The following is a 13,462-nucleotide window of genomic DNA, read 5'->3' as shown; positions in this document are numbered from 1 at the left end:
GGTGTCCTGGAATGGGCCGCCCTCCAGCTAAACACAAAGGACACGTGGAAGAAGTGATTGTCCTCTGTCTCGTTAGCCTTCCCTAGGCTTTTTAACACCATTTTGTGCTACACAAATAACGCTCCTCCCTTTTTTTTTTTTTTAAAGATTTTATTTATTTATTTGAGAGAGAGAGAATGAGAGAGAGCACATGAGAGTGGGGAGGGTCAGAGGGAGAAGCAGATTCCCCGCTGGGCAGGGAGCCTGATGTGGGACTCGATCCAGGGACTCCAGGATCATGACCTGAGCCGAAGGCAGTCGCCTAACCAACCGAGCCTCCCAGGCGCCCCGCTCCTCCCTTTTTATCCGCTCTTCCTCACTAATCCACTTAATAAGCCTAGACAGCAATGATCCGAAATGCTCTAGCTCTTGGGGAAAAGTGTGTAGGGAGTAATTCATAATAACATTATAGTCACAGAATCTTGCGACAACCCAAAAGTCCTCTTAACACGTAGCTGTTAAAAAATAATGATAGATTCATTAATTGATCCATTTAGTCATTCTTCCAGCTCACACTGAGTCCCCACCATATGTCAAGCCTGGTTCTAAGCACTTGAGATACAGCACTGAACGAAACAGAAGTTCCTGCCAGCAGCTTGCTTATGCTATGTGCCTTCTTCTCATTGTTAGGTGTTTCTTTCTACATCCTAAGTACATTCTGATTCTTGAATCTCTTTCAAGTCAAGACCAACTGAGTGGCTCAGTTGGTTAAGTGACTGCCTTCGGCTCAGGTCATGATCCTGGAGTCCCGGGATCGAGTCCCGCATCGGGCTCCCTGCTCAGCGAGGAGTCTGATTCTCCCTCTGACCCTCTGACCCTCCTCCCTCTCATGCTCTCTGTATCTCATTCTCTCTCTCAAATAAATAAATAAAATCTTTGAAAAAAAAAAAAGACCAATTGGAACAAAACAAGTGAAGAGTCAACTTGATTTCCATTTTACAATCGAAAGTTCTACTTCATCCACATTTTCATTTATGTAGACATGTAATTTCAATAATAAAACACCAAATACTGCTATTCTTCAGTATCTTTTCAGGGTCAATAACCCTTCAATTACTATGTAAGCTGAAGAATTGATAAAGACTTTAAAAAAACATTTTTCCCTCATGTTTTTGTATAGAATGAATATTCAAATTGTAGGCTCGATTTTGGGTTAATTTCTAGTTGAGTTCACAGCAGAAAATCTAAGTATTAATTTTAAGATGTTTTTGTTATTTTAACCTGCAATTTAGCAAGGGTTTTCTAGAAGTTTAGAAAGATACATGAAGGAAAGAACTGAACGAGATATCCTTGGAGGCCATAACTTTCAGGCTTTTCTTTGTTTTCCCCAATGAAAGTGTAGCCTTCTTACCAGAGGTAAAAGCACTGCAGTGGGGCCGGCATAAAGTTCAAAGATGTACAGAAAGAGACAGGGGTTCAAACATGTTGTTCAGAAGTATCTGTTAAAGTGACTCCTGATTTAAACTTTTGCCACCACTTCCTGAATAAGCATTTACTTTGTTTATGCGATATCTAATTATTATTATGGCTAATATCTGAACCAGTGTTTCTCAACCTCAGCACTATTGATACCTGGGGCCAGATAATTCCTGGTTGTGGGGCTGTCCCGTCCACTGTAGGATGTTTCGAAACCCTGGCCTCTACCCACTGGATGCCAGTAGAACCCCCATCACTCTCTCAGCCCATCCTTCCATTGTGACAACCAAAAATGTCTCCAGATGCTGCCAAATGTACCCTGGGGGAGGACAAAATCGCTCCTGGCTGAGAACCATTGTTCTGAACAAAGACTATGACTCTTGTCTACTTGTTCTTTGCCACTGCATAGCCTGCTGGTACTTGGAAAACAAGACTGCCATGTAAGGTTGGACAGGTCATTCACTGCACAAGAGCACCCAGTCCAAGGTGTTGGAAAGACCTGAAATTCAGTTCTTGCTCTACTTGCCAAGCCAAAAGCCCTGGAATGAGGCTCTGTTCTGAAGAAAGGCCACTTTGGAACTCCATGGAGGTGCCTTGTAGGCTAGCTTCTATTAGCAAAATTAAAAAATGAGAAGCAGACAATATCATAAAAAATGATAATGTCAGATTCTAAGTTCATCTAGTCCAACTCCTTCAGTCTTACTGGAGACTGAGGTCCATGGAATATTCTGGGAGGATAACTGAGAAAATCCATTAGCCTCTAATTTAGACAGAAAACTTGAGATGAGAAGGCTGAAGTTAATGCTCTTCGGGGAGCTTGACCATCAAATGGAAATATCTAGCACATATTTGGAGAAGGGCCCTTCCATGGGTGGAGGATGGAAGCACAATCCAAATTGCAGGCCGGGATAAGACAAAAATGTGGGACCCTTCCTATGAAAGATATGGACTGGGCATGAGGAATGGCATGCACTTGACCAGGCAGGAGATGTCCGTGGAGAAGAAGGTGTTGACCTTGGCTGCTAGACTCAGTTCAAAACCATGGCCAGTGTCTGATTCATCTCTGTGGCCTTTGGGCTGATGCCTGGCCCATATCGTTATGGAGCACAGGTACAGCAAAGCCCAATCCTGGGCAAAAATGTTGTTGACAGTGGAGACCTCTGGGACAGAAACAGGAAGCCTTCCTAGTGGAAGGGGCAAGCTGTCCAGGGGGACAGAGAGTATTCTGAGAAGCTACAGTTTCAGTCTTCCTGACCCTCAGAGAGGTCTCTTCTCTCTACAAGAAAGCATGGCTAAGCATGACACTCTTCCTCCTCCAGATGATCCACACACCCAAGGTAGTAAGGCAAGTTGTATTTTGCTACAGTCTGCCCTGGTGGCCCAACTGCCCCTCTCTGCCCGCCACACTCACCAGCTGGAACGGGTCCCTTCCCAAGACAAGCAGGGCTCTGGGTCTCTGAGCCCACGGACATCCTGGAACCTCAGCACATGGGTATCTGTCCCAAGTACATGCTGTTCTTCTTGCCTTTGCAGGTCAGCTTTCCCTTATTCAAGGGCTCAGCCCCTCTCACATCCCCCAGCAAGAATCTTGACCAAACCCACAATAGGTTTAACAGAAGCTGTGGCAAAGCTCAGAAACACAAGCTCAGAGTCTGCCACTAACACACTGCTCCTCCCTGGGCTTCCGGCTGCAACCCCATGGCAGTTTGCCTCCTACCCTCCTGCCTAGGGACCTCACAGTTTCCCTGATTGCTGTCTTTCCTGTTCCTCATGGGCGATATTCAAATATTCAGGAAGCAACTAAAATGTACCAGCTAATCAGAGCAGGTGCCTGGAGGCCCCCTTCTGGGCCAGGTGTTAATTTGCTAGTGGTTGAATTCTGTGGAGGTTCTGGGTCCTGGAGACTGTCCCCACACGTACAGGGTATATGTCAGTGTTAAAGCTCCAGTGGATATCAGTCCCAAGTCTCTCCCTCTTTCTGGGGAGTGCAATTTAACTCTGCCTGTCTCCTGCAAATTCACAGAGGCATCTGTAGCTTTCCAAAGGACCCTTGGGGCACTTCGAGCTCTAGACATCCACCCAAAGAGGGAGGTGATGGGATCTCTATAGATAACCTACAGCATGATTCCCTTGCAGTTTTCATTTCCACGGAGCACCAGCTGGGGCACATTTTCAGGAAGAGCCACATACTATAACCCGAGTTACTGACTCCCCTGTTCTGCTGCCAAACTTCACAGATGTTTCTATGGGGTCTGACTCTATAACAATCCATAAGGCACTAACTACGGCTATAATTAAAGTGTAGAAGTCAATCTGGCAGTAGCATGCAGCTGGGGAGGGATTCATCTCCTGTGCTGTCCCCAGTGGGCCATAGCCCTCTTCTGGCTGCCGTGGCATGTGGCAGAGGGCATTATGTCAGCAGCATGAAGCCCAGAGTGCCCCTCTGGCTGTTAACCTCCACAGCAGGGGTTTGGGAATTACTCGTAGGCACTGCAGTGACAATGACAGGGAAAAGCTGAGGCTGGAACTCTGGGAACTCTGTAGTGTGGGTGTAAGATTTGGGGCCAGGAAGGGACCAGCCAGGAGTAGGGGTGTGACTGAGCAGAGCGGGTGGGAGATCTGGGACCAGGAGAATGAAGGAAGAAAGTGATCCAGGCCAGAGGGGAGGCAGAACCCTCAGCATTTCAGACTAAGGTTTTCATTGGTAGAGACTGCCAACCAGATGCATTAATTTAATTAAATCTGCTTGGCGTTTAAAACTTACTGCATATCTACTTAACGTGTGTGTGTGCGTGTTTGTGTGTGTGTAGATTATTCTACAATGTGAATTTCATCTTCAATGACTTCTGTTATCCTCGTAAAATTCTGAAATTAAAAGGAATAATCTTGGATATTGTTAAGGTGAAGTGATACACTGAATCTGCATTCGGCAGAAGTCTCTGCATCCTGGACTGGAAATAACCAGAGACCATGTGCCCTACACAGGTTTCTCTTTTAAGGGAATTCAAGGGTGTGTCCATGTAGAACCTATGATGTGACCTTATTTGGGAAAAAAGTCTTCTCCAAGTAATTAAGGATCTCAAGATGAGACCATCTTGGATAAGGGTCAATCCTAAATCCAATGACAAGTATCCCAATAAGAGAAGAGAAAAGGAGAAAACACACAGAGGAGAAGATGAGGTGAAGACAGAAGCAGAGACTAGAGTGATAAGTCTGCAAGCCAAGGAGGGCCACAGATTGCCGGAAGCCACCAGAAGCCAGGAGAAGGTGCAGAATGAATCCTCCCCCAGAACCAACCCTGCCAACACCTTGATTGCAGACTTCTGGTCTCCAGACCGTGAAAGAAAAAATTTCTGTTGTTTTAAGCCACCCAGCTTTTGGAACTTTGTTTTAGCAACCACGGGAAACTACTATACGTTGTAACTAGTGACGGGGTTGGGGAATATGGCATCCAATCCTAGTTTGGGGGTCAGGATAACCTGGATTTGGATTTGAGTCATGCCTCTGCCATTTTCTACTTGTACAACTTTCGACAAATGATTTCTTAATGTTCCCTTCTGTGCAACTGGGATAGTAAATACTATTTATTTCATAATGTTGTAAGAATGCAATGAGATGCAGTGACAGAGCACCTGGCAGATAGTAAGTACTGGATAAATTTTAGGTTATTATCATGACCTATTATTAGAAGTTAGTTGAACACCGAAGCTAATGACTAGTTAAGGGGAAGATGGGAAAAGAGATGAATAACTTTGAAGTAGGCATTCCAGAAAGAGACAATGGCTCCTCTTCTGAAAAGAAGTATGGATAGAGAATATTTGGAAGAAATAGATTCTAAAGAGAGTCCATTGGCTGTATTTGAAAAGAGGAGAAGAGAGGATTAGGCTGGGAAAGACATGAGGGGAGGACTGGTTTTAAAATAAAATAAGTATTGCTACTTTGGAAGCTGAATGGGGTGTGTTGCTCTGTGTTTGGGAGGAGGATGGCAAGGGAGAGATGATTATTCCAGAGAGAGGGGGAGAGGCTGTAATTATAAAGGGATGTACATGCCCCACATGCTGGGCGATTTAATGAACATGCCTTAGGGAAGATACGGAAAGGAGAAGCCCAGGAAAGGAAAAATTTCCTAATCAGGATGCCTTCAGGTAACAGAATGGGCACCTGCCCCTCTCCTGGGCTGGAAGACATGACAGGTCACAGATTTCTAGGCAATAGAGCAGAATGAGGGAAAGATCACTGCATGGGAGTTATGTTGGGCAGTTTAAAACACCCCAAAAGAGTACAGAACATGTCCATGGGGTCTCATCAAGACTGAGCTAGTCTGGGGGGTGTGGTTTTGACAGCAGAGAGGATGGAATATGTTCTAGGAGAAAGAATACATTGAGCAAAGATAATGGGTGCATTATAAATGAAGGTGGTACAGGAGGAGGGGACAGGCATGCAGGGTGTGCACAGGGGAGCAATAGGAAAGAAAAGGGAGAGGAACTGGGGCACCTCTCACTCCTGAGCAAGAAGGCGCTATGAGCAGCGCTCGGGAAGTCTAATTAGGAAGCTCTGTGTAGAATGAGTGGAAGGGGGAGGAGCTATGAGGATAGTTTTTTTTTTTTTTTAATTAAAAAGTTTAAATTAATGCCAATATTTAATAATCAATATATTTTACTTAAAAGCCAGACTACTGGCATCTCTTGACAAATCAGGAGGTCTGGGATTTCTGGGTCCATATTCTGGCATGATCCCAGAAAGTTTGAGGCAAGGAGTTTGCTAATGTTTTAGAAGCTCATACTCTCTTTGCTATAGCCCCACCTTACCCACCACTTCACTCATTTCCATGACCTGCTTGGGCCCTGCAAGTCAGAAATAACTAATGTAGATGGTACCAAGCAAAGGGTGATGTAATATATTCCTGCCCTCTCTCTCTGCAAGAGCTAGTGCTAAACTGTATCACTGATTGACGCAGTTGATTGATAATGTCATTTAAATCTTCTTTAATCTGAACTTTTTTTTTTTTTTAGTTTTGTCTACTAGTTCTATGAATTACTGAGACAGGAGTGCTAAAATCTCCATCTACAACGATGCATCATCTATTTCTTCATTCAGTTCTATGAGTTTTTGCTTAATGCATTTTTGAAATTTTGTTCCTAAGTGTATACATATTTAAGATCAAAATATCTTCCAGAAAAATCAACCCTTTCATCATTAGTCTAATATGAACACTACAGCTTTCTTACAATTATTGTTTATCCTTTACTTTTAACCTTTATATTTATATTTAAAGACAATTTCTCTGTATTTGTATTTAAAGAGAATTTCCTATAGACAGCATGTAATTGAATCTTACTTTTTTCATCTCTACTTTTTAAGTGGAATATTTATAACATTTACATTTAATGTATGTATAGATATGGTTGGGTTTAAATCTATATCTGTTTTGTCTTCTATTTGTCCAATATGGTCTTTGGTCATTGTTTCTGGTTTTCCTACCTACTCTTCTATTAACTGAGTATTTTTAGCATTCATTTTTTTATCTCCTCTAATGGCTTATCAGCTCTATCTCTTTTTTAAGTGGTTCTCAAGGATTTAAAATATGTATCTTTAATTAGTCACGGGCTACCCAGTGACTAATTAAACTAATTAGGTTATAACCTAAGAGCTATGTATTTCTATCCCTCTAACCGCTCTTTGTTATATGTGCTATTATTATATAATATTTTTCTCCTACATATGTGAAAAGCCCATAATAAATGATAGTTTTGCTTTAAACAAAAGTAACTCAAAACAAGTCACAGATTTAAATGTAAAAATTAAACCCAAAACTTTCAGGAGAAAATGAGAGAAAAATTTTAGAGAAGGCGAAGATTTCTTAGAATACAACATGTACCTATCATAAAAGGCAAAAAATAATAAATTCACTTTATTAAAGTTAAAAACACTTATTCTTTGGTAGACACTGTTAAGAAAATGAAAAAGCAAACAACAGACTGGGAGAGATAAATTGCAACATGATGACATGAAAAAGGACACATAACCAAAATATACAAAGAACCCCTACATCCCAAGACAAATAACACAATTAAAATTGGGCAAAATATTGAAAACACAAACACATTTCACACATACAAATACATGCACACATACACACACACACATACAAGAATGACCAATACAAGAAAATGCTCAGTGTCACTAGCCATGATACTACACCACAACCATATACAAATATACACCCACTAGAATGGCTAAAATTTTAAAAAGACTGACAATACTAAATGTTGCTGAGGATGTGAATTAGTCCATGGAAACGGAGAGCAAGAAACTAAATCTTTGAGTGTATTTTTGTCTTTTATCCAAATTTTTCTTCTCATAATTAGCAACTGCTTTTATCCCTGTCAGACTCTTTGAGTATGAAGCTGCTCTTGTTTGTCTACCATCTGATGTGCTTGACATCTAATTAACTAAACATTTACAAAAAATTTTCAGAGGCCAGCTGACAGCTCTGCCTAGGAAGAGCCAAAGGCTGGGCTTGCTTGAATGAGATAAAGAAAAGCTGCTTTACCATGGCACAGGAGGATAATAAACACTAGATAAATTCCTTCCAGGGAAGTGATACGCCCATTTCTTTTTCAGTTTCTCTGGCCTTTGTGATATTGTCTCCATCCCTCTTCTCCCATCCCTACCCCTATAGTGATTTCAAAGCCAATGAATGAGAATTCACTGCGTAAATATTGGCCACCCCCAGAAGAAAATTGGGAATTGTAGAAATGAGTCTCTGTCAGGATGGTACCTTGGTTTCTCTTTCATTCCTGGGGAATTATGCCAGATTTATTTTCTTTAATGGGCACATTAAAAAGTGACCCAACATTAAATAACAGTGATTTGCAAATAGCCACCTAGCATAGCCCGCAGACAGTGGCAGCCCTTGGGTCCATAGAATATAGTGTGCCAAGAACAGGTGGGAGAAGGAAATGTTTTCCATCTGGATTTCTAAGTAGTAGTTTAGGAACTTAGATTTTGCTTAGCTTCATAAAAAATGGATGAATTGCAGGGCCATGCAATCATTCCAAATGTTATTATCCCGTATGTCCTGGAGTGTAAGTGGCTTCTGCTGTGCCTCTTACTCATGTCATTGTGTGGGTGGCCGGGTTCTGGCCAACAATGACCATGCACAGTTTGGGGCTGAGCGACTCTCATAACCATCTCACTGGGTTCTGAGAGCTCTCCAGAGCTGACAGCACAGGGCTAATTAGAAAGGCAACTCAAGTTATTTACCAGATAACGAGGGGAAATGCCTGTGATTTAACTCTTACCTACTGTCGTTCCCTGTGGAGTTTTTGAAGGGAAGTAATCACCTCCTCATTATGGCAAAGTTTGGCTTGGTGTGCGTTTTGTTGTTGCTGCCACAGTTTTTCCTCCTCTGAGCTCTCCATGAGCCCAGGAGTTATTGTTCCCGAATGGCTCGAGCTCCTTCGATGTATTCCATTAAGATCGCCATTAAGATTTCCAAGAGTCAAATGAACACAGACTTGCAGCAGTTAGCTGCTCTAACATTTTTCCCTAATGTGTGAATTTCCTCATCAACACGCCCTCTAGGTGTCTGGTCTCTGCTTTGTACATCTTCAGATAGGGAGCTCACTACCTCACCTGGAAGCCCATTTCTCCATGAAGAAAGTTCTTAAAACAGAACTGAAGTCGCTCTCCTCCTTTATTGGTTCTAATTCTTCCTTCTGCCATTCAAGAAACAAGTCTACTCCGATTTTCAAATGAAGACATCTGTGTCGGACTCTGCTCCCACCCCTTCAACTGCTCCCCAAGTCTGGTCAACTGCCAAGCGTCCTTCCCTCCAGCCAATGATACTGCAATGGAATTCTGCTTCTGGTTCTGGTTCTTTTCCCTTTTTTTGCTTTTTGGTTTTTCCTTCATTCTCCCTTCCTTCCTCTCCTCCTTTTTCCTTCCTAACTTCCTTCGTTTCTTTTTATTAAAAAACATACGCAATTGAAACACTGTTCAGAAACGCAATCACATGTCTCCCTGTGAAAGTACTAGGCCCAAATCTGTTCCAAACAAGGACAGCTCTCTCACTCCATAAAAACAGAATTTTAGATCCTGTTTACCCAAGGAATCATGGTGAAAAGTTTGCTCTGACATCTTATTTTTTCCAGAATGTCAATATCTATCAGACTCAGACCTCAACTTTTCATTACACTAACACATCATCTGAGCACAGATGGGCCTGAGAGTCAAGACACTTACTTGGCTCAATTCAGATGACAAACGTTTTGGTCTACTGTAGCAATTGATAGAAGAAAAAGTATTTCAGGAACATGAGGCCCTCTGATAAGTGTCCTAAGCCTCCACATGATCATGCAATGTGAAGACATGGCCTCTGAGTGCGTGCACACCAAGCTCAGTGACTCTTGCCCACTAAATAGGGGTGCTTCTCTTTTCATAAGCATCAACTGAGATTCTAGAAGCTCCCCACCTGCTTGCAGAGGGATATGTCATTCACGAAATGAGGCAATTGTGACAACCCTTATGAAACACAAACATTATCATTGTAACTGTAAAAATAAATTACAAATGGTATTTGTGTGTCGTTATTACTTATGATATTGACGGTGTGTTATCCGATTTTCCTCGTTTCTATGGGAAACAAACTGCAAAGACCACGTTTTTCTCAGATTACATCAAAGTAAGAGCAATATTTATCTATTCATATGCACATATTTGGAGACATTGGAGACATTGGACAGCCAGATCCCTACATTTTCCAAAATGACATAATGGGTATCAGTAACACAGTGAAATTGTGGCTCTGAGCCATCAGCCAGAAATGGCAGTTGCTGCCCAGCTGCATGTACACGCTCAGGCTGATGAATGGGGCAGTGGAATTCAAACCAGCATGCTGCTTTGCATTCTGCCTGCATCGCTGGAGACAGAAAAACAGTGTGCTAATGATGGAGAAAGTTGAGTAACACAAAGTCCCACTCCACAGGTTCCAAGCATCAGCTAGACGGTGGAGTGCCACCGCTAGCTCCAGGGCTGGAGGAGAGCAAGCCAAGGGACCGGGAGCAAATCAAACTCGTAAAAGAAACTCGAGGCTCAGACAGACTCCCACTCCAGAGAACGGAGACCAGGGGCACTCCTGGTCTTGCAGGACTCGGACTCACTGTCTTGGCACTTGCTGAAAGCAGTGTCCATTTTGTTTAGCCGCATGAAATGCAAAATGAAACTCAACATGGCTACAGAGGAAAGGGGAATTCACTGGTTCAAGGAACTGAGAGCCAGGGGCAGGACTGGTCTCCTGCACAGCTGGGGTTGGGGGATGGGGAGGGGGCACAGGAGACGTCATCCATTTCACTCCATCTTTTGGCTCTGATTTCCTCTGTGTGGGCTCCACCTACAAGCAGATGCCCCTCTTCTGCTGGTAAGATGGCTGCAGCCATTCGAGGTTCCCACCTCATCTGCTCAGCGACCCCCACGCAATAGACCGCTTCCTTTCCTGGTTCCCACAAAAGTCCTGGAATTGCGGCTCAGCAGCTCTGATTGGTCCACTTCACAACCAATCACTTAGGTCAGAGGGATGTGATCTTCTGGTTGGCCAGACTAGGTCACATGCTTTGTCTCCGACTCTGAGGTGGGGGCCAGTCCTGCTTTTACCGCTTGGACAGAGGGAAGAACGGGTAGTTCCCCCCAAAGTTAAATGCTATCAGGAGGAAAATGTGCAGGACAGAAAACAAAAGTAGATAACCACATCGAAGTAACAAAACTGATTGAAGGGGCTGGGGCAGAGTTTATGGACGGCAAGGCACTGCTATATATATACTAAATGGTGCCTTCTTTTGTCATCACCCCAAATGAACCCACACGTTCTGGGGATTCTGTACCCGGTAAATGTTCTGCTCCTTCCAGCCATCGTTTTGGTCATGGTCATTGTCGAAGTCCTGTAGCTCCCAGCCTGGTCTTGTCTGAGGATAAAAGCATGAGATTGTCCAAGACAGAAATGAATTTGTTCTCATTGGTACACGTTTTGAGGACTGATCATGTTTAAAATACATTGTGATTGGGCGCCTGGGTGGCTCAGATGGTTAAGCGTCTGCCTTCCGCTCAGGTCATGATCCCAGGGTCCTGGGATCCAGCCCTGCATCGGGCTCCCTGCTCCTTGGGAGCCTGCTTCTCCCTCTCTCTCTCTCTCATGAATAAATAAATAAAATAAAATCTTAAAAAAAAAAAAAAATATATATATATATATATACATATATATATATAGTGATTGCCTTTATTCCTGGCAGCTTGTTAAGTTTCCATGTTTTCTTTACTGACTCTTAATAGTGAAACCACTGTTATGGCTTATTTATGAAGTTAAGTTTCCAGTGTGAACTTGTAAAGTTATAGATGCTTTTCTGTTACTTTCTGTTATATTAGAAGTGCCAAGGATGATCATTTTCTAAGTTTGTTTCTAAGTTTCTAAGTTTGTGATGCCTCTCAACTGGGAGAGATTGTTCTGAAAGTCACAGACAGCAGACAGGAGGCTTCTGGCTGGTGAATTCATTTAAGAGGCCAAGAGGCAATGTCTTCTCTCTAGAATCTGTTAGTCACTCCTACTGACTCATAGTAATTCCCTCTCTGGGCAGAAGTTCCCATGAGGCAGGTCCCCACCATATGGCTCTTTCAACTGATGGAAGAATTCAGTGATGTTTATACAGCAAAGAGGTCGTGTGACTCCCGGGCAGCAGATCAGAATCAAGTAAAAGAAACCAATCGTGGCTAGTATGCATAGCCCTGGCTGGCAGGGCCAAAGGTGTCACTTTAACCTCCATACTCTTCTTCCTGACGACCCACTCCACTCCTAATCTAGCCATTCATTCCACAAATGCCTGACTACAGGTATCAGGGCATGAGTGAGTAAGAGAGAGAACATGCAATTGTCTCTGATCATGTTCCTATGCTTTCACTCATTGTCTCACAATGAGCCTGAAAGAAATCAAAATGTCACCCCAAAATGTGACATGTGGTGTAAAAACTATTTGGGGGTGAAGACTATTAAGAAACAAAGTTTAACCGAGTAAATGTGAAGCTCTAATTTGTTTTATTAATCAATCGAATCAGACAGCATCTTGTCTAGCAAATAGCGGGGAGCTCTGAGGAGTTGTACAAAATGGAAGGTTTTTATAAGAAGAAGGGTGGGGCAAGGAGTTAATAGCCAAAGACTAGAAAGGATTTATCAGGCAAGGTCACCTTCCCTTAGGGATAAGGTCTTATTAAGTGCATTACCTCACCTTCCTTTGGGAAATGGACAGAGTCCATGTGACAGATTACCTAATTGGTACTGACCAGAAAATTCCTGACTGATTGGCTTAAAATTCTGCTGGAGAGGTTAAAACTGCAATTAAGTCTTGGTTTGCTGTCCTGGGGGTGAGTGACAACACCTTGGGCCTGTGGCTTTCTTTTTGGCAAGGCAATTAAGACAAAGCAGTTACCAAAGAAAAGCTCTCTGCCCTTCCCTATTTGCCTAAAAGCAGGACATAAATTTACAAAGTGTCCCTCCCCCTTACTCTGTCAGGAAGGGAGACAACTTTAGACCTTTATCAATGTGGAGATAACACCAGACAGAAGAATCTACATTAAAAGCTTTACTAGGGGAATCTGGGTGGCTCAGTCAGTTAAGTGTCTGACTCTTGATTTCCGCTCAGTTCATGATCTTGGGGTTGTGGGATCAAGCCCTCTGCTGAGCATGGAGACTGCTTAGGTTTCTCTCTCTCAAAAAGAAAAAAAAAAAAAAAAACCTGTACCAGATAGGCTTTATCTAACCTTAGTTTTCAACATATTGCACTTCCCACAGTTTGTTGCCCTTGGAAGCCTAAAATTGCTTTCCTTTGTCCTGTCATTTCTCTGTAAATTTACTTTTTGTTGAAAGTGCTACATACGTCTGAATTCCCAGCCATTTCTTTGAGCTACTCACCCCTGGGGACTCCCATGAGCTACATGTGCAACATGCATCTCAATAAACTTG

This window comes from Mirounga angustirostris, unplaced genomic scaffold (assembly GCF_029215605.1).
Source record: "Mirounga angustirostris isolate CCGP_5_RB_7025 unplaced genomic scaffold, mMirAng1.0.hap1 SCAF_6, whole genome shotgun sequence".
Taxonomy (NCBI): Eukaryota; Metazoa; Chordata; class Mammalia; order Carnivora; family Phocidae; genus Mirounga; species Mirounga angustirostris.
Note: the sequence above shows the minus strand (reverse complement) of the source record.